The 19,398-nt window shown below is 41.2% G+C and overlaps 1 protein-coding gene and 1 long non-coding RNA gene across 2 annotated transcripts in view; one reads left to right on the forward strand and one right to left on the reverse strand.

The window, feature by feature from the left end:
* The window catches only part of AUTS2 (activator of transcription and developmental regulator AUTS2), a 1,077,358-nt gene that overhangs the window by 51,294 nt on the left and 1,006,666 nt on the right, over positions 1-19,398 (reverse strand).
* Positions 11,835-12,738, forward strand: LOC120591701 (uncharacterized). Its single transcript, XR_005649956.1, has 2 exons — positions 11,835-12,020; positions 12,328-12,738. It is a non-coding gene; the product is annotated as an uncharacterized LOC120591701 (long non-coding RNA).

The raw sequence follows: 19,398 nt of genomic DNA on the forward strand, positions 1-19,398 counted from the left end.
TGATTAGGGTGTGCAGCGCTGTGGAAATGGCCTAAGATGAGAAATCAGAGAAGCCGGGTGTGAGGCCTGCCTCCACCACTGCTCAGCAGCCTGGCTCCTAAAACAGTTTCCTCTGGGACAAAAATTGAGATCACACATGCCATGTCTGCTTCAAGGGTTTGTTATGAGACCAGAATACTATAAATAAACTTAATAATAACATAAAGAAACAAGAAGGCACCATGAAAACTATAACGCATAATACAATTCAGTGTGATTCGTAATTTACTCTAAATAGTTTTGCACTGGTTTTTGAAAATAGTGCATATTTTCTCTGTATCTTCCTAGAACAGAACTGCTGGAATTCAGGGTTTGGAATCTGGTGATGCATATAATATGACCAGGGGGAGTTAAAGGGACTGCTGGGCCTGCCCAGGCTTCCTCATCAGGGAAAACGCGAGGTGGGCTAAGTGAGGCAAGTGAACAGGATGAGTCAACAGGCCAGTGGATAGAGAATTTAAGCTGACCTCCCGCCCTCCCCTACCCCCCAGTGTTTCTGTTAGGAGAAAGCACACCTTTCAGGAGCAGATCCCACTGTGGGGAGATGGGGTCTGGACAAAAAGCACTGCTGTGAAGAGACGGACGTGGCTACATGTCCATGATGTCTGCAGGTCATCCCAGGAGTCTCTGTCTCTCTCTCAAAAGGCAATCTGGTCCAGTCTAGCCTCCAACACCCCACTGCCCACCCCACCCCTGACTTTCCTCTGGGCAAGGGCTCAGGAAAGCCCTACTACACGTGAGGAGTCCTAAGGGCGAGGTGGGGCAGGTGAGGTCAGCTACAAATTCTGGTAAACAAAGTTCAAAAGTATGAGTATAGATTTGTGTTTAGGAAATATACTTATATATATTCATTTTCTTACTCAGACAGGACACCTGATCCTAGACTGGATCCATCAGGGAAAAAAATGCCATAAAGGACATTATATCAATTGACAAAACTGGATTATGAAGAGTCGATTAGACAAGAGTATCACATTAATGTCAAATTTACTGAAGTTGCTAATTGTACTGTGGTTCTCTAAGAGACTCTCCCTATTCTTAGGAAATATTAAGTGAATTGTGTAGCATTAAAAGAACATGATTTATGTAGCTACCCTCGACTGGTTCAGAATAAAAGGCTTACTCGTGTGTGTACATGAGCATGCACACACACGCACGCACACACACGCACAGGGAGGGAAGGACGCAGGGAGAAAAAGAACTAAAAATGATAAATTAATTGGAACAAAAAATTAAGAGATGGATCTGAGTAGACGACATATGGATTTTGTACTATTCTTATTTTTGCTATCCTCCTGTTTGAGATTATTTCCAAATAAAAAGTAAAGAAGAAAAAGGAGGAGGAGGACAGGGAAGGAGGGGAAAAGAGAGGAGGAGGGGAATAGAATGCCTTTGTGATAGTCATTTGGAATTAATAATCAAAGAAACGTAGAATAAACTGAGTGATCAATGTTCGGTCAGTTTTGCCTAAAACAAAAAAAAGTACTTCAAGACATTATTAAGATAGTGAAAAGACAACCCACAGAATGGGAGAAAATATTTGCAAATCATACATATGATAAGGGTTTAGGATCCACAATATATAAAGAATTATTACACTCGATCAAAACTACAATGAAATACCACATAACACCCACTAGGATGGCTGTACTATAATCAGGCAGACAATAACAAGTGTTGATAAGAACATAGAAGAATTGGAGTCCTCATACAATGTCGGTGGGAATGAAAAATGGTACAGCTGCTTTGGAAAAACCGTCTGGCAGTTCCTCAAAAGGCCAGACACAGAGTAACCATATGACCCACAAGCCCCTCCTAGGTACATACCTGAGAGAAATGAAAACATGTCCACGTAAAAACTTGTGTATGAGTATTCATAGGAACATTATTCATACTAGCCAAAAACAGAAAAAAGTGTATCATCTGATGAATCAATCAATAAAACGTGGCATACCTACACAATAAATACTATTTGGCAATAAAAAAATGTAATACTTATACATGTTATAACATGGATAAACCTTAAACACATTGTGCTAGATGAAAGAAATCAGTCACAGAAGACTACAAACTGTATGGTTCTATTCATAAAAAGTCTGGAATAGAGATATCTATAGAGACAGAAAATAGATTAGTGGTTGCCCAAGGCTGAGGAACGTGGGAGGATTTGGGGGGGGCGGGCACTAGGTTTCTTTTTGGGGGTAATGAAACTGTTCTAAAATTGACTGTGGTGATAGTTGCATACCTTTGTGAATACACCAAAAATAACCACTGAACTGTTCACCTTAAAAAAGTGAATTTCATGGTATGTGAAGTCTATCTCAATAAAAAAGACTTGGTTTTCTTATTACTGGTTCTTGTTTAATAATGGGCAAATAGGGCCATCTGATCTACAGTAAGAGGTAATTAAAAGTTCACGGCATTGCGTTTACATAGTTCATCCAATTACAAAGTTTCAACTTCTCATCTTAACCTCTGAAAGAGAAGGGTTCTCGAGGCCTAGCCTTTACCCATTTCAGAAGTTTTCAAAGTCTCCTAATTCCCCCAGGTTCATTATCCACAGCATGGAAATAATAATTCGACAATTCAACAACTGCTGACTGACTGCCAGGTTTCAGTCTGAAACAGAGGGATTCACTGAAGTGTGAGACCTGGACACTGCCCTGAAAGATCTCACAACTTATTGGGAAGATTGGTTAAAATGAAAACTAGAGTTTAATGCTAAATTCTCTAAGAGAGCTTGGAAGCCCCCAGGGAATTTTAAGCAGGCAACAGGAACTGGGCACCATGAGGTGTGGAAAAGAGGCCCCTGGAGGGAGAAATGGGGGGCGGGGTCTGACGTGGGCCGGAACTGAGGGCTTCAGGGTGCTGGTCTGACCAGGAAGGAACCAGGGAAGGGAGTGGTGGAGGGGCGAAGGCGGAAGGCGCTGCGGTACGTTAACCGTCGGTGGTGCATGTAGTAAAGTCTGCACGGATCTCCATACCCACCTCGGAGGTTACAACGATCCTGAGAGCACCAGGAGAAACAGAAAAGCGATGGAAAGTGTGGCCATCATTTTTGCCCTATTTTGTAAATCCCTGTTCTTGAGTGCTCAGCAGGCTTGGCCTTAACAAAGAACAGAGTGGCTCCTCCCAGCTGCTAAGCCTACCCTGAGGCTGTGCTTGGGTTTCCCTTTCATGCCAGCCGCTTGGGAGAAGGAGCAGTTCAGGGAAAAACCGGGACAGAAATTGCTTTTAATCAGGGAGCATTGTTGAGGAAACAATCTGTGGAGGAAAAAAATTAATGGATCAGTTAAGAATGTAAAATGCCTCCGCACTCCTTGTTCAGGCCACACAAAAAATGTAAAATGTGAATTTCTCTTCTCTGGTAAAATTACCAATTGGGAAGGGAAATCGTCAAAGACACATCTTGCACAGAGCTGCTTCTAGACAGGTTTTGAATTCAACTATGCTCTGCCTGGATGGACTCAGTTTAACCCTCTAAGACCCTCATGAGGGTCTTTCTAATCTACTTTTTCAACAAGATGGTCCTGCATGCCAAAAACCACAGTAATCTTAAATTTCTAAGTAAGGATAAATTCAGGATTCTTTTCTGACTTTGGCTGGCATAAAGGATTTTAAAAACGTAACTGCTTTTAAAGTCTCAGACACAGCAATTAAGATCTAAATTTCAGGACAGTATCACAAAGCAAACAAAAACCTTTAATTGTTTATATATGTAAGTTTTCCCTTAAGTTATACGAGCAGTTTGGACAAGTGCTATTTTGTGAGATGGTTTAAGAAAGCTAACGGGAAAAAAGAGTCTTCAAAACATGAGGGAAAATATTTAAAAACACAGTATATTTTTGTTTTAATTTTCTTATAGACCAGATTCTGATTACCAGTCTTTTTTAAAAACTTTGCCAAAAAAGCAATATTCATATAAAATTTCTGTCATCCACTTCTGAATTTGTTCAGGAAGGAAATCATGAAAATTTATGAGTTATAAACAACTACATCAGCTAATCCCACTATAAAGACGAAATCAGTCTTAAAGACTGAATCGGGAGCAAACTAGGTAAAGCGGGAGCCCCATCCTCTGGTCTCACAGTCGAAGTTCCTCCCCGTGTGCAAGGTTCCTGCCTCCAAGGAACTTTACCCTGGTTGAAGGGGCTAGTTCCCCACAGGGAAAGGAAGCAAGTGAGTTAATAAAACCCCTCACATTTCTCTCCTTTATTAGTCCCAGTATACTGCTTTGATAATTTGATTTTTTAAAATTTTTTTTTCTTTTTCTTTTTTAATGATTAGCTACCATCTCTGGAACAAATTAATAACTGCTTTTAGGAGTTTGCCTTTCTCAAGTCACAGTTTACAAAACGACAGATACACCTGACAGCCTGAATTGTGTAAACTGGTAATGGAATCATTCCAGGCACTCCTGTGCTAGTCAACCCAGCAGAGGCGCCGTCTGAGCCCTCCTTCAAATTTCAGGCTGTCACTAAGGCAGGAGACCGCTGAGGTGAGCACATGCTCAGGCGTAGGGTTTTAACTTGTTAGGCCAGGTCTGATATTTAACACTAGCCTGGTCTTATAAAACCAAAGCACATTATCTTAGGAAGAGTTAGATGATTGAGAAAGTTCTTTTGTCTTGAGACAAACTGTTAATCTCTGAAACTTAAGTTTTACAAACAGCTTGTAATAAACAGCCTTTTCAGGCTATAACACACCTGGCTGTGCCCCTTTTGCTTGCTACGACAGAAATTTGAATACACGCGGGTACAATTACTGTTATCTTGGAATAAATGTACAGGTTCCCCTGTGCTGGCCTGGAGGGAAGGTCTGATCTGTTCAGAATCGGAAAGCTACCTTTGTACTCCCACAGGTGGGGTGGAAATAACCTTTCTCCCCTTAGACTGCACAGTTTAGGAAAGGAGTCACTGGGCAACAATGTGGATCCTCGGCTTTCGCAAGGTCTACACGTTCATTAGTGCTAATTGAGGAGGAGGGAGAGGACTTAAAGCTGGCTGGAGAACTGAAACCAATGTCTGCCTAAGCCTTCACAAGCCCTGCCCTGAGAATTACCTGATCAAAGACCATATACAAAAGCTGAGAGGAAGGGGAAAGGGGAAGGAGGATTGGCTTTTAGATGCTTTTATAAGATAATCCAGCCTGTTATCCTTTACACCTGCTTCTCAAAAGAACAAAAGCACAAGATCCACTCTCAATACAGGTCACTCGGGTTCCAGAAGATGCCACTGTGTTTAAGCCTCTCTGACTTGACAATATGATCCTCTAAACTGGGGGATTAAAGGGTATTGGGGAGCTTCAACAGCAATAAGCTGGACAGGGCCTCTGGATTTCTTAACGCTTAAGATTTTATCTTCTCAAAATTTCTGGGATACAGTATTATAGAAGGTTCCGTCTGCACCATGGCATTTTTGCTCACTGAGTGTTGTGTGCTTGTCTTTGTTTATTTTCTTCCGACTGTTAGTATTTTAAGCCATAGAAATTTAAGGCCAACCAACACCAGATACCATTTTGATAAGATATGTCGACATACCAAAAAACTGACTATATGTATGTTGACAGATTATTCAAAAGTTGTTTAGTATATTTCCATATAGCAATTCACTTATTCAAATAATGGGAAATGAGTCAATGATGTAATTATTTTTGAGAAAATACCATTTTCCATTCAAATACATATATATAGTATGATACCAAAATATTCTTTGAATATTTCTTTTGAGAAAATAAGGGTTTCTGACAAACACACCCATTGTCTCTAAGTAAAATCTTCCAAAGTGTTGAGAAGTGGCATTAAATATCTTCCATTATATTTCCAATCTTTTCTTAAAATGTGAAAAATTTCAAAATTCACAAATTCACACTCTAAAATTAAACAATGTAAATCCTGTCTCCTAAAAAAAAAAACCAACCTGGTCATACCCCTTCCTTCTCCCAGATGCTTTATTTAAGGTTGAGCATAATCAACAGCAACATCGTGTGTTTATTAAATTTGGTTATTATCTCTAATGGGGGCAATGAGGCTACTTCTGAGCTTTCAAATTCTCTACCTGTACCAAATGACACCAAACACACAGAGGAACCTTAAGTCTTGGCTGAGCTCTCAAAATTCTTAAGTCAGAGACATCACTCCCTACCAGCAACAGATTTAGGACTCTCCTGCAATGCCACTGCTTTATCATTCATCATGTAAGTTTGCTAAAAGGAAAATCCTCAGGCAGCTGGCAGAATTAAAAATACACTTGGTATTGACAGTCACAATAGAACATGGAGTCGACAGAATTGCTCCCAAATCTCCTTCATTCTTATGACATAATTCTCTTAAAAGGTTGCCCTTATTATAAAGGATTAAGGGCCTGCCACTATAATTTCCATTCTACCCAAGGCATCCTTTTAAAACGAGGTGTAATAGTCATTGCCAGTGGAATGTTCCAAACTGATGACATTTCAAATAGGCTTTTAAGATGCTAACAATGGACCTCCCGTCACGTTGAGCCAGGGCACTCACTCCCAGCATTTACCCCGGAGAAAAAGGGTAAACCTTTTTCCAAGTCCGATTTAATTTGGTCTAAGTCTTGGAGGGAAGGGTCATTTCTCTGTCTCACCAAAAGGCCCAACCTCCTTGTTCTCTTTCTCAAAAGATCTATAAATTACAGTTTGAGTAGACATATTTCATTCCTAAGACATATATTCTCCCCATTACTCACCCTCACACACACATTTTGTTTCTGAAACACAGATGTCCTGCAATCAACAGTTTAACATGGTCGTATTTCTCACCACCTAGCCTCCAAAAAATCAGCAATAAGTCATCATGTAATGGAGGCAGTAAATTGTTTAGTGCATGAGATTGTTGAAAATGAGCCATCTAGATTAAAATCTTATCAATCGAGTTTTAGCCGCAGGTCACAACTTTAGCACCTAACGAAGAATTTCAGGATGGAAATGAAACCATTCTTCCTTCCAAAACAGAAAGATGTTTTACTTCCCCAGAGGCCTTGCTTTTGGTTAAGCTTACTATACACAGAGAATCCAGTTACGATATTAGCTTTCCATACCCACAGAGTTATAAACCAAATATGGAATCAAATCTCTGATCAGCACATTTGAAAATAACTGAAAATATCCAAAGGTATATGCTCCCCAAAATCACTGGTATATTTCCCTCTATAAAATAAGTAGCCTAGGTATATATTTAGAATGTTTATAAACAAAATATTAGTTTCAGGAGGACCTGATCTTTATTTTTGAATTTTATTTTCTAGATGATGGCTCCTAACACATTAACTTTGAACATGCAGTCAATAAGTTGTAAATTAAAACTCGAATCAAAAGATATTCTTCTTTTATTGAAGATACAAATAAAAGTGAGGCTACCTGAGTATTTTTCTCTACAACTCAGAAAGGTAAATTAAAACACAGTTTCTCTGGGGAACAAAATAGCCTTTTATTTCCTTTAAATGCCCCAAAGCACTTTGTGCAGGGAATCTATACAGCATCCACGTAAGTGCCTGCCGAATCAAAGGGAAGCAAGCTGTCCTTCAGCAGCGCGGGTACCAAGGCAGGCTCCGGGGTCCTCCTGCCAGATGCTGGTGCACATTCACCAGCTCGCAGGCCTTGGGGAGGTTCCCCCAGCCTCTCTGAGCCTCTAAGCCTCTAAGCAACCTCGGGCACCTAAGATGAGGTCAATAAGCTATCCTACCTTCAAAGTCTTTGGGGAGCCTACCTGATGTCTCCTGGTACCATAACCATGAAACTTAGAACCCAAAAGTGCTAAAATGTCCTTTTCAGCATTCAACCTGGAAGGGGAGGGGGGGGGCATGTGTATGAACTAAGGGTGAACACACAATGCAATATACATATAACATATTACTGAATTGTACACTTCAGTAATTTAATTTTTAAAAAAATGACAAAACAAAACAAAACAAAACACAAAAACTTCAAGTAAGAGCTCCAAAGGGAAAAATCTCCTTAACACAACTGAGGGTAGATCAGGGAAAAGTGCCTTCTAAAGAAAGCATCACCCATTGTAGGTGATTTAAGAAATCCAATGTTCTCAACTCCTAACTTCAACTTCCCACGTTAGGACATCGTACTTCTAATTCTGATACTTAATTAAATTATTTTCGTTTTCAACGACATTCAGATTTATTTTAGAACAAGTACTTAATTTAAATAATGAACTAAAATAAAAGTTTGTAAAAGCTAAGTTACATGATAAAACATGTCCATGCCTCTTGGATCTTCAAAAATAAGAACAGGACAATATTTAAGGATCTGACACTTTGTCTCTCTTAAATCCACAAGAGCTGGATCTAAAACATGTGAACTCATTACAGATCTTTAAAATATCTGAAAATGGTATTAAGGTGATACATACATACACAACCTTAAAAAAAAATCATCGTGAAAGGTAATGTTTCTGTGGACACTATAATGATTTAAATGTAATGGGCACTCTCTACCACCTCAAGGGTTCCTAAACTCCATTCCTGTTATCAATTAACCTGTCAGCTTGATAGTCAAATCTAATTAGTTAAATCCTTTTTTAATGAAAAGATTATGCCTTAAGCAATCCGCCAGTTCCAGGGCTGTTGGCAACTACAAACTAATGTCCCTCTCCCCTCTCCCCCCAAAAAAGAGGGGAAAGAGAATCTTTAAATTCCAGTGGAATCCAGAGCTTCAAAAGCTCATCTATCTAAATCATAATTATTTACAGCACATAAAATACAATGAACATGCTGCACCCAAATGTCCAAGCCCCTTGCCTCTCCCTGCAGTTACACTGCACATGTGGCCTCTTCCCAAAGCGGCTACTTCCACGTGCCCAAAAGAAATGGTAAATTGGACTCATCAATTAAAGTGGTATAAAAGCAGACAGAAAATGGAAGTTTTTTAAAATTAAAAAGTAATCGGGTAACAAGTTGAAAGCCACCACGAGGAAATTCACAATGTAGGTAGGATATCCTACAGAAAACTGGCCTTGATGCCTCAAAAAGTCAGTGCCCCTAAAAAATTTTTAAAGGTGTGTGTGGTGGGGGATGGGCAACGAAGTGCTAGATTGTCTTTCAAGAGGCTAAAAGCATATAACCAAATGTGTGACCCAACTGGTTTCTGGATCCATGAAAGAAAAGAAAAATAAAAGCCCACTATTTAAATTAAACACACACATGGGCGTGCACACACGCACACTTTGGAAACCATCAAGGAAGTTCAATACGAACTTTAGATAAAATATGGAATCGGAGTGTGGTATTGAGGTTATGTAGAAAAATGCAAGAGATGAATACTTAAGTATCTTGATATCTTTAACTATGAAATGATTTCCCTAAAGAATTAAACAGAGAGAGAGAGAAAGAGGAGAGAAAGCGAAAGTGGCAAAAAGTTAAGGGTTGGTTGACCTAGGTAAAGGGTAAACAGGCGTTCTCTGTACTCTTCGTTTTTTCTGTAGGTTTGCAATTTTTCAGCAAATCTTTTTATGGAAAAAATTAAAGTGAGAAAGTAAGTCATGGTCCAACAGACCTGGAGTCAATATCTGCCCCACGAGACCATGAGCCGCTAAGAGCAAAGCCACGTCTGTTTCAATGACCACTGTTCCTAGCACAATCTCTCACACAAGTAGGTGATCAATTAATCAATGGATGGATGGATATGTGAATGAAATTCTGGCTCCAGCACATGTCAGTTGTGTGGCCCTCAGCAGGTGGTGCCATTATTATTATTATTATTATTAATAATAATAATTTTATTATTTTATTGTTATTAGATAACTTAATGTTTCAAAAATCCCGGATATTGAAAAGTACAAGTGGTTTTAGTTTTCAACTGACATTATCCAGATTTATGCATGTAATGAGATTGAAGAGGTCTAATAGCTGTTTCCTTTGTACTTTCATGTTTCCTCAAAAACACTCCTTTCCTGATCTCTCATCATTCTTTCACTTCATCAGGCATGAGCTGTTACTTCATGTCATCATCACCTGATGGGACCTATCACTTTTACCCAGAGAAAAGTGAGCTTGAACTGACTCCTTCAGTATTGAAAAGCTCTTCATAAAGTAGAGCAATAAGCTGGGTTTGAAACCAGTTCTAAAATGGTTGGCAAACTCGGGCTGGTAAGAAATAGGATGAGAGAGGGATTCCTTGTGGAAGAAGTTTTGGTGGTAAGGATAAAGAAATCAAGGGAGTACCTGTCCAGAGGGAACAGGGCTGGAAGCAGCGTGCGTGCGTGTATGCGTGTGTGTGTTAAAAAAACATGGACAGGAAAACCTCTACCAACCACTTCCCTCTCCACAACACCTTTCAGAAACACGGAGGAAGGGAAGACAGTGCCTGGGAAGGACACTGTAAAGCTCTGGAGCGGTTTTCTGAACTCAGCCACTTTCTCCCTCCCTTACCTAATCCCAACAGATTGCTGACCTCTGTGAAGTGCCTTAGAGACCAGTGTGAATGACTTGATGTTCACACCCTAACAGTACTCCCCGAGGCAGCTGGAGTACTTACCACTTCCTTAAACTCTAGAGTCTGGTGAATATTAGAGCAAACAAAGTAAGTTTAAGTTTCAATAAACTCCTCTGTCAGCCTGGTGGCAACAAAAGAGAGAGAGGAAAAAAAAAAAAACAACTTCATGTTGAACTTTGGATCTGCCTATAATAAACTCCATGGGGTTAGGATTCAGATTTTGGCAGGAAAGGCTTTCAGACTGCTTTTTAAACAGGGGGAGTAGAGCAGCAAAAGCGAGAGGAAGAAAAGGGGAGATGGGATGTCAGGCCAGAGAAGGAAGGACTGAATTCTCTTCTATGACAAAATGCCAATTTCCTAGGCAAGATCAAGAACTTTACCACTTAATATCTGCTCACCAAGCGAACTCTAGCATTTAAGGGTCACCATCCTAAATTACCTCCAGGGATGAGAACATGGTGAGATAAGAAACACCAGCAGGAAAAAAGCCCCAGCAGGAATTTCACCTCTGGGGTATAACTGGCTTTTTCATTTGTTTGTTTTTAAAATTTGTGTTTTAGAGAATAATAATGACAGGGTAATCCCTACTTGCTCTAATCCAGGCCCCTTTGGCTCTTTGAAAAACGGATTAAGTATTTTGTTCTTGTTAGGGAGCCCTTTCTGGGTAAGCAACTTTAAACAAATACTTTCTTTAGAAGGTGATAATCTTGTTTTCACTGTGTATTCCTTCTAATTCGACAGACAGCTGGAAAACTCTGTTAACACCTCAGAGGACATAGGACTGCCTGACTGATGTCTGGGGGCTGATAAAGCTAGGAGTGAGGAGAAAGTACTTAAGGAGGTGTATAACCTTGGGCAGCTTGCTCAGCCTCTCTGTGCCTCAGTTTGCCCATAGTCAAAATGATGTTAATAATGCTATTTAATCTCAAAAAGGTGCCAGGAGGATTCCAGGAGTTAATCCATGTAAAGTGATTAGAACAAAGCCTGGCTCATAGCTAAACACTCCGTGAATGCTGACTCCTATCACTAGCGATTAAGGTACTTTAACAAACTGGAAGAACTTAGTCAGTCAGGTGACCATATGGACAGTCTGCACAGCAGTCCAGGGTTAGGCCTGTTGTCCCACTGTAATTATTAATAGCAGTCTGTTTCACTTTCCAAAGTGCCCTGGTCTGGACAGTAAGTAACACAGTCACCTTAATTGCCACTCAGAAGATATGCAAATGCAAGGTATTTTATAGGAAGAGGGGACAAGAGAAGATATCAAAAAAGGTTTATTTGCTTGTGTTTTGTTTTTTTTTGTTTTAATGACCTAAAGGAGAAGCAGGGCTAGAGCTGTTTTATTTGTCGTTTTGTTATTACGCTGTTTGTTTTTTAAACTAAGGATACTCTGAAGAGACTGGAAGAAATAAAAAGCCAGAAAAGAAAAGGCTTGACTGAGGGGGCAAAGACTGAAGGGATGACCCAGGATGGAAGTCGGGCTAACTGTGGAGGCCTGCCAGGGGACAAAGGTGAAGGACCTGGCACCCTCTTGGTCATGAGGAAGCGACCTTCCGGGTGGGGAAGAAGACACTGAAGCTGTCCCCACAGAGGACCTCAGTCTTCCCCTGAAAGGCCTCGGGTGGGGTGGGGTGAGGTGGGGTGGCACACGGAGCTGTGCGTGAGGCAGCTGCGGTGGGAGCCGGCACAGGGCAGTTGCTTCAATTACTGCTCAAGGAGTGAAGGAAGGAATGGGAGGGGTGGGGGAATGAGTTTCAGCTGAGGCTAGAGTACAAATGCGCACAGAATCATCAGCCCAGTAATCTGCTTGTCTTCCAGAGTACTCATCTGCCCGGCAGCAGGAATGGAGGAAATAAGATCACTGGAACAGTCCCCAAGGTTGGCAGTTGGCAAGTGGGTGGAACAGAAGACTTGGCAAGTGAGTGGCAGCAAGGATGCCCTGAAAAAAACTGGCATCTTAAGGTTCAAATATTTCTGTGTGTCATTTTTTTTTTTTTGGTTTTAGAACAAAAGATGCTTAACAGTGATACTTGGCCCAAAAAGGCACCACTGCCCATGAGGCTGATGGGCCAAAGAGAGCAGCAGACATGAGCAGACCGGGTGAGGGCTGGAGGCTCTGCAAGGAAGACAGTGCCGCAGAAAATGGATGAATAACAGGGATTTCTTGCACGTTTGCTACCAGAAAGCTCAACGTGGTTGGGCTATCTGGCTTTACTTAAAAAAAAAAAAGTAATAAAGTCTTAACTAGGGGTGAGTGCTATCCCACTGCGAAAGCCATCTTCCCTCTCTGCCACACAGAAACAGATATACTACCAAAGATGCTTTAAAAAATAAAGTGACTAGTTCTAAACAATAAAAAAAAGTTTTAATAACTTTACTAAGATTCCCAGTTATAGTAACTGCTGTTTCATCACTTAAAAGTCCTTTAATGCTTTTCCATTTTAATTTTTACTAATCAGCAATACAACTTTCCAATTCTATAAACATATAAAATCTAGTTTTGTGACAGGTTAAGTTTAAATATCACACTGAATCTTCTATGAAATTAAGTGGCTAAATATAGCTGACATATGCTCAAAGTAAGGCTGTTCCCCATTCTGCTCTCCTTCAAGTTCCCTCAGGCTAGAACTGCATAATCAGTACTTTTACCTACACTGCAAACAGTTCAGTGCTGACAACAGGAGGCATTTCTTCATTTACCAAATCCAACCCTCCCCACCCCCAACCCACTGCCCACCGTAGGCTGGAGTGGCACAAGTAGAAAGAGCAGGAGATTGGGAGATCAGGAGCTAGGACACAGAAACTGGCTGTCACTTCCTACTCATAGGACAGTTTTTGTGCATGTGAGATACCTATTTGGCTAGGCTACGTTCTGAATCAAACAGCACACGGAAACCCCTGGCATGCTGCAGGCACTCAATACATGTTGGCAGCCTCCTAGTAAGTACTTTTCTGAAAAATGCCCAGTTGGAATCATCAGATTACCTAATAATGCCAAATGAGTTGATTAGATCAAGTAAGACTGAAGCTTTTCCGTATGTTCTTTAATCAAGTCCCTTAGAACCTCTGGTTATAACCTAAATTCCAATGGTTGAAATACCTTATAGGATGTTACGCTTTAATTCACTGAGGTTCGACAAACAGAAATTGAGTTCCTATTTTATGCAAAGCACCCTACTGGCCACCACGGGGAAGGTGGGGTGAGAAAGCAGAGAAGTAGGAAAGATTGCGAGCAGAATCTATAATGCTAGTAAGAAAGGCAGCATGCAGGAAGTATTCGCGTCTTGGGAAGGTGGGAGGGCTTCCTGGAGGATGTGGCAATGCAGACCTGTGAAGGAGAGGTCTGAGTTTAAATTCACACACACACACGTATGTATCATCTCATTTGATGTTGCTCCTTCAGATAGCATTCTCATTTTTAGACATCTTGTTCCTTCCATTGATAAACACAAACCACTTAAGAAAAGGCTCAAAGGATTAAAAACATGGGTTAGAAAAGTGCAAACGGAAGGGTACAGACATAGTAATAAGATTCCTAGAGGGGCACCAACTTCTTGCTCTGATAGCTTACAATTAAAAGGAAAGAATTAAACATTTACCCTTGCTTTTCTTTTGATTATATTTGAAGGTCACCACAGAGCTTTAGTTGATGAGGAAAAGCTCTGTTGTAGAGAACAATTTCAGCCAATAAATGTGGAGGAATAGTAGACAAGTCACCCTGCTGCCATCTCTGGTGAAATGCTGGATCGGGCAGGCATCACCAACGAATCAGACCAGGAGATGCAAGCTGACAGGGAACCTGACAATGCAGGTTACCACAACCTGAGCTTACCGGACAATCCCGGCATTACAAAAACTGAGACAACCCAGGCATTGTGGGTACACGGATGTGAGGCAACATAAAGCTCTCTGCATAAAGTTTACGGCATTTTCTTGCCAAAAAGCCTAATCTGAATCTAGTCAGGGCTCTAGGGCCAAATTCCCATTATAGGAAATACGAGGGACAGAGGAATAAACTAAACGATGCCACAAGGGCTTCCAGAATGTGGAAACGTCTACAAAACAGCTGACTTGGTTTCTTCAACAAGTCACTGACTTGAAAAGAATGAAAGGCCCGGGAGAGTGTGGATGGCTCTCTATTAAAATAATAACAGATACGTAGTAAGTGTGACCCTGGTGTGTATCCGGATGGGAACAGATCATGAAAATGATACTTGTGAGGTAATCAGGGAGAAAGGATTATAGATGGGTATTAGATGATACTGAGGAATCATTGTATATTTTGTTAGTCTGATAACAGAATGTGGTTATGTAGGAAAATACCTTTAAAAAAAGATGTGCACTGAAGTATAGAGGGGTGAAATAACACGACGCACGGCATGTGCTTTAAAACCAGCAATAAAGAAAAAACAGATATCACTCTATCCTATCACCTAAAAACAACTGTGGCAAAATCCTGATGAAGATGAATATGGCTAGTGGATATACATAAGCGTTCATTCTACTGCTCTCTATATTTAATTAAGTTGGACAATTTTCATTTTTTAAAAATTAATCAGGATATATGGGTCCATTATGAAACTGAGTTCACTTTCATATGTAAATTTCATTTCACATGTAAAGATGCATTTTATATGACTTTCTGCTGATTCTCAATTCAGATATTTGTTATTGGAAAGGGCATTTAAATTTGGAAAGCTTTAACACACATGAATCCCAAAGTGTGCCCCTGGGACCAGAAGCATCAGCATCACTTGATTACTTGTTACAAATCAAAGTTTTTCCTTGTAGTCTCTACGTATTTTCTTCATAGTAAAAAAAAAAAAAAAAAAAAATTTTTCCCAAGTCTGCATTGATCCTGTGTTTATGCTGATTGTTAGGTATTTTTCAGCCAAGCAAAAGATTGCAGAGAATAACACGCAATAAAGAGTCCATTCATGTTGCTAATATTTATGGATTTCTAAATATGTTTATAACCTGTGGATTTTTGGAAACTGAGGCCATTTAAGGCCTCCTGGGAGGCAAAGCTGATAAAGTCGGCAGAGGGTGCAGGATGGCTGGGTGCCTCTGCAGAGCAGGTCATTGTGTACTACAGAGCTCTGGCAGCATGACTGGGTGTTGACAGCCCAGCTTTTCCTCTTTGTTCCTAGCTGCCTGTACATGTGTGGTGAACCAAAGCATGACGTTTGTGTGGTGTCCCCAAAGGCTGAGGAAATGTCTCTCATGCCGCTCTTTCCCCTGTGAGGGGAACTCTTTCTAACTGGGGAGCTCCCTCTCGGTGCTGAGCAGTGCTGGCTCAGGGGACGGGAGGATGTAGGCCAAGTGAAACTGTTCTTCCTTCCCCAGTGTGGTCATTCTCAAGTGTCTGACTATGTTGTTCAAGTTTCTTATGTAGACTCTAGGGCTCCCCCAGAGCTGGATTTTTTTTTGTGGATCACTGTCTAACTATTGATCTGCTTTCAGGGAACAAAGCTGGGGTCTCCTACTTGGCCATCTTGTTGACATCACTCTAGATCTCAAATGCATGTTTCTTTTAAAAAAAAAAATACACATTTTTCAATTACAGTTGACATTCACTATGCTTAAGGTGTACAGCATAGTGGTTGGATACTTATATAACTTATGAAGTGATCTCCCAATAAGTCTAGAATCTCCCTAACCCCACATAGTTATTACATCATGGACTGTATTCCCTACGCTGTACTTTACATACCTGTGACTATTTTCTAACTGCCAATTTGTACTTCTTAATCCTTTCCCCCAGCCTCCCAACTCCCGTCTCACCCAATATTCACTGAATCAGGAACTCTGAATAGGGCCTAGCAATCCATGTCCAGACGATTCTGATGCAGGCTAAGGTCTGAGAACCACTAGTTTAACACATCCAGTCTAGGGAGATGCCTGTTCTTGAAGGAGACCCAAAGAAGCTTTAATATTGAGGTGACTTGCTTGAACTTCTTAGGGTACTACAATTTTTTGGAAAAACCCAACTTAGGTATAATTTTATAGTCTTAAAACTTTATATTTCACATGGAAGGGAAAAATATTTCAAAACATTGCTATCCATTCTATGAATCCTGGACAATTGCAATTTAATAAAGAATTTACACAGTACTTTGTTTACAAAATAGTTACCGGCAATCACAGCACATTTGCTCAGTATGTGTGTGTTTTATGTTGTGATAATCCTTCATACAGATGGCGAGCGGGCATTTGTGATGTAGCATCTGCCAACCAGGAACTAAACAGAACAGTTTGTCTTTGAGAAGTGGTTGGGCAAGTTAGCCCAGCTGGTTATAGTATAACATTGGCTCAAGGTCATGGTTCTAAACTCCATTTAGATCAGATAGTTTCACTCTATAATACAGCCCTAACATGGGCCTAGCATCTGCCAGCCACCCTAGACATGGGTAGTAGGCCTGTTCACAAGGCTAGAGAGTGGAAGGATTAGAAATTTGTGATAAGAGAATAACTGAGTCCAACAGTGGGTCCACAGCGTTACTTTCAACAGATCTGGTCCATCCGATATTAAACAATAACATAAAATAAAAAGGCTGTGCAATAATGAACAGACCTACTTCCTCTTCTAAGAGTCCGGATTTCACCGGGTGATCCATGTATCATCTGAACATTTACAAAAACCTCACTGTCCAAATGTCCTTCCTTGCATCTAGACCAGTGGTCCTCTATATCAGAATCACCTGAAAGGCTTGTTCAAACAGACTGCTGGGCCAGTCTGGAAACCCTGAGTTTCCAATTCTGTAGGAGATTCTGTACATCGAGCAACTCAACTCCTCAGGGGATGCTGATGTTGTTGGTCCAAACCCAATCCTGCACCTGAATTCTGGCTGATGCATTCCTTAAGTGGTGACTTGGTCTTTTCCACTAAAACTAAGTACTGGATCTGGAAACTCAAGCCATGACACATCAAGAAGAAGAGGAGGGCACAGAATCGAACTGCAAAATTCTTTAAGTGAGTTCTTTAAGGCTGCTGGGCTCTGAACTGGTAATGTGACATTGGTCCTGTCCTCGAAAAGCTGACATCGTATTTCTACAGCCCTTTCTCAGATGAATTCTACAGGAATTAAAGATAGAATGTGTGTGTATGTGTGTGTGTGCGTGTGCACGCGCACATGTGCGCATGTGTTTTAAGGCCAGCTTTTGCCACAAATGCAAACGGTCGCCAGTACTTGAGACTCCTCTCTCCAAGGTCCAGCCTTACCTGCCCTCCAAGCACAGCCGCCCGCCTGCCTCCCGCCCTCCCCGTTCTAGGATGTCAGTTGCTCACCTGTGCAGAAATGACAGCTGCTTGTCACGGTCTACATGAGAGGCCTTACTTGCAGCAGTAACTAGCATGCCATCTCCAAGGCTGTCATTCTCCGGTGTCAGCACAACCCACTGTTCAAAGATTTGCTCTGACATGAACCAGGCATCGTCGTGACTGTTACTGCCGCAGACTCCTCTGTGCTCCGACACCAATGGCAGCTGCTCGGCGCCCAGGGTTTGTTTCACCCAATTATTTGTTTGTCACTTGGAAGCCCAGGATGTCGAGCAGGTATTGTGGAGGTATTTTTGGCCTGATGCACAGGCAGAAAGCATAATGAGGCCCTCAGGTGAAGGTCTGTTTTGTCAGTTAGTGCTAGGATGATGTGCAGCTGAGAAGCCTGAGTAGCAATTAGGATATTTGAATAAGATAAGATACGAGGCAGGATGCTGAGAAGGCTCAGAAAGTCGGCCTTAACTTTTAAAATGCCAAAAAAACCCTTAGAGTAGGCAGTTTTCAAGTTTGTCCTGGAGCCAACACAGAAGGAGGAGGTGTAAGAGCTGACTTTCCTCAATGCAGAAGGCCCTGAGGAGGAAAGCACTGAACCCAGACTCCAGCCTGACCCAAGGTGTGCTCTGGGGGGCGAGGACCCAGCCAAACAGGGGTAATGAGTCATTCGGGCACATATCTGTTACCCATATTCTAGGCCACAGTAGAATTGGAGAGAGCCATCCTCTAGCTCGTTATCCCCAGCCCGCCTACCAGCCTGCCTACTGAAGTCAGGAGTTTCTACTTCCCATGGGCGTAGAAATCAAAGTGCTTTGATGTCTCACATCCTGGGGAGAGGTCATTATACAGAGCAATGTGGCCCCTACAGCCAACTCCAAAATACGAACCCACGAAATTTCGTTTATAATCTAATACGCGATCAAAGCACACAGCAGCAATGCCCCTGCATCTAATCCAGGAATTTGTCTCTAAGATTCTCAGTCTCATCAGTGACATTCTTCCTTTTCACAGCTATCAACCTCAGAAAAGGAGACAGCCCAGACAAACCTAATTCTCCGAAAAAAACACACGATGGATTTGGTAACAATAAAATTAACCTGGCTCTTCATTAAATCCACTGACAATTTTAATTTGTGCCACCTCTTAGGGAACACCAAGATACCCCAAATATCACTTCTTTTTCTTTATTCTAAAACAAACCTTTCCCCAACAGATATGAGAAGACTATGAAGAAGGCTAAAATCCAGCAAAAGGCATGTTGATATTATCATTATCTTCTGGCAAAAGAAAAGTAGGAAGCAAGATTGCTTAGTCAAGAAGGACTAGATTAACTCTGGAAGAAGCAGACCTCCGATGAATTGCCTGGTGTATGAGAGTATGCTGACAGCTAAAGACAGATGGCGAGGTGGTGACATTCCCTAGAGTATCTAGAATAGGCCATCTAAGCCTCATTTCAATTCACATTGGTAAAAGGAGTCATTCCATAGAAGCAGCAGCCACCTGGCAGCTTGCCCCTGGGTGCTCTGAAGCAGGATCTTGTTCTCAGTATCTAACCCCATCCTCATCTAAGCTGTAGCAAAATTCCTGCTTAGGAAATGGCCAGTCATTCCACTTAA

The sequence above is a fragment of the Pteropus medius genome, unplaced genomic scaffold (assembly GCF_902729225.1).
Source record: "Pteropus medius unplaced genomic scaffold, Ma_sr-lr_union100, whole genome shotgun sequence".
NCBI lineage: Eukaryota > Metazoa > Chordata > Mammalia > Chiroptera > Pteropodidae > Pteropus > Pteropus medius.